Source organism: Ixodes scapularis, unplaced genomic scaffold (genome assembly GCF_016920785.2).
Source record: "Ixodes scapularis isolate PalLabHiFi unplaced genomic scaffold, ASM1692078v2 PGA_scaffold1__304_contigs__length_218370807, whole genome shotgun sequence".
In the NCBI taxonomy this organism is placed as follows: Eukaryota; Metazoa; Arthropoda; class Arachnida; order Ixodida; family Ixodidae; genus Ixodes; species Ixodes scapularis.
Window position 1 is genome coordinate 40,531,206 of NW_024609846.1, and position 2,783 is coordinate 40,533,988.

General features: G+C 45.8%; 1 pseudogene; it reads right to left on the reverse strand.

Annotated features, from left to right (window-relative positions):
* Nucleotides 1-735: 735 nt before the first annotated feature.
* Nucleotides 736-2,030, reverse strand: LOC115317417 (annotated as a pseudogene).
* Between the last annotated feature and the right edge of the window lie 753 nt (nucleotides 2,031-2,783).

The following is a 2,783-nucleotide window of genomic DNA, read 5'->3' on the forward strand; positions in this document are numbered from 1 at the left end:
TACAGCGGAAACGCAAAACAACATAAAGTAGTTGACTGCAAAATTTGTTTAAAACTACCTATAGACACTTTTTAGAGATCATAACCTTGAACAAACCTATTTAGCTTACAAAGAAACTTTACAATTGATTTTCTTCAGAGAGTAGGCGCTATCATCATCATGGCGCAAAATGACATTCGAAATGCACGTGTAGCACGGGCTTGAAATGTAATGTCATTCGGCGCCCGAATGCGATTCGCCCTGAATGGCATTTGCCATGTCTGTGTTGCACGGGTATAAGCTACGCTTCAGAGAAACGACACTTGCCCATATTGTGGCTTAAAATCATGGTTGTTAGTTAACTGAAGCATTATCTTAAATTACAGAAAACGCTCTCCCGCCCTCCACAAATGTGGCCCTGATTTTGTTTTTACAGTGCAGATATTTTTTTTCTCGCCTGAACTTTCTTAAATACATTGTTTAAAGGCCTTTGCAACAAAAAAGATTCCTTTGGTACTCATTGTCATTCGAGATTGCGTCATGTCCTATATATAGGACGTCAGGGCTTGGAGGTTAACAAAATGTATAAACGCAAAGTCGACAGGTAAACTTTATTTTGCCGAAAATTGCTCGGTCTGAGCACAATTGCTTGCCATCTTATATGAGAAGACAGAAAACAGTTCTTTACGGTGCATAAGAAGAAGGTTCACATTGCACTCTTGCGCTTTCCTGCACAGTTGCTTGCCAAGGTTGAAGCTATCGTGTGTGGAAAGCCAGAAAACAGTTCTTTCCACTGGACAAGCGGAGGTGAACGTCGTACTTTTGGCATTTTATCTTTGGCTTTCCTGTACATCCTTCCAATTGGCATCGCTGCTGCTCTTTCTCGACGGAAGGCCAGTGTCCAATTTGGTCGTACGTAACATCGTGAACTGGTCTCAGTGTGGTGGCGTTGGGCCTCTTGAGCGGTTGAAGCGGAGAGGTAGATGGTCGCCCGCGCTTCCGTGGCAAGTTCAGGGAACAAGCTTTTGCCAAGCTCTCAACTACAGCCAGGGTGAACTCTAGTAAGTCCATCTGCTCCTTCGTGCTGATGCCTCGGAGGTGGGCATGATGCCTGTACTCGAGCCAGGAGTTGGTCACACACAGATGGAAAAAGTGCACGATTACACGGAGCGTCCATTTTCTTGAACGAATCGAGGTCCGGTAGAGGGACACCAAAAAATCTGTCTTGTCTACCCCTCCCAAGCTTTCGTTGTACTTCTTTACAACTGCAGGGCGTTTGACACTTATGTAGTCGCCGTCTGCTTTGCTCCACCTGCTCACAACATCTTCGTCGTCAACGCTAACACAATTCGACGCCAGGTTTACGGCTCGATTGTCCATCCACCTTGTGATTACGATTTTGCCATCACTGCTCACTAGGTAGTCAGACGACCCTCTTCCTTCCTTTTTCAGCTGCTTTTCTGTCTTCAAAGGGCACTTTTCAGTTCTGATTTTTTTTAATAGTACCAGCAGCATAAATTCTTTTCTCCAGAAGAACACGGAGCACCGGCAGGGAGGTAAAGTAGTTATCGAAAAAACAACTTGTACCCGATGCCATCAGGTATCATTGCTGCTAAGTGCAAAACAAACGCACCTGTCACGCCAAACGTTTGTTTGTTTTTAGAACTCAGTTCTGTTGTAGAGCCCTGATAAACGATGAAATCATAAACGACTCCCGACGCGCCACACAACATGAATACCTTCACGCCCCAAGGGTTTGGTTTGCCTTTGACGTACTGCTTGACATCAAGCTTTCCTTTGAATGGAATTATTTGTTCATCCACGTAAAGGTGTTCCTCCAAGGGAAGCTGACGGCACCTTTCTTGGAACGAATTCAGAAGGGGCCTCACTTTCCAGAGACGGTCATTGGCGTTGTGGTCGCCATTCACATCGACAATATGAAGGCAATTTCTGAGCTTCTCAAAGCGTTTTCTTGACATGCTCACAGAAGACAAAAGTTCGGTCTTGAATGAAGGCTTCCAATACAAGCGCAACCGAGGATAGCGTATCACACCCATTGCCAAGTGAAGTGGAATGAGCCTTCTGATTTCTTCATCTGTCAGCACTGATTTTCCATCATGGCGAATTGAGTACATGTTTGTCTTATCGGCTACTCAGTGAACACGCTTTTGGACACATACACCGAAAAGTACTCGTATGGCATGAGAGGAGGTCCAAGGTAGCCATCGTTCTCGTCAGAAACTGGCTGAAATTGAGTACATGGTTTTTCACAAACTTTCCTGCACCAGGGCTCGGGGTCTTGGGCTCTCGTTTCATGCCGGTCATCCTCATCAGAAGAGTCGGACAGTTCCTGCGGGTTGGCCAAGTCGTCATCCGCCACATCGACAACTTCGCTGGCTTCATCTGTCTCGTCTTCTTCATCATCAGCGTCGGATATGTCGCCATTTCCCAGCGCGGCAAACATTATATCAGGATCTTCGAGACGCGGCCTTCTTGGGCGTAGTGATCTTCTGGCCGAGTAGAATACTCCAGGAGGTATTGTCCCACCTGAGCAAAAAATAATTAGGGCAAAAATAAAAATTACGGCTCCTATAAAAGAAAACAACAAGCACACAGTTGCAAAACCTCCCACAGACCCCTGTTACCCGTTGAGCCCTGGGGTGCTATGTTGCGCTATTTGCACTCCCAGGAGACCTGGAAGAAGGAAGTGACGTTAACGACTAGAGCCAACGCAGATTGGATGTTGACAGAAGCAAACAAAATCAACATCCAATCTGCATTTTCTGCGTTGTTGACGTCACTTC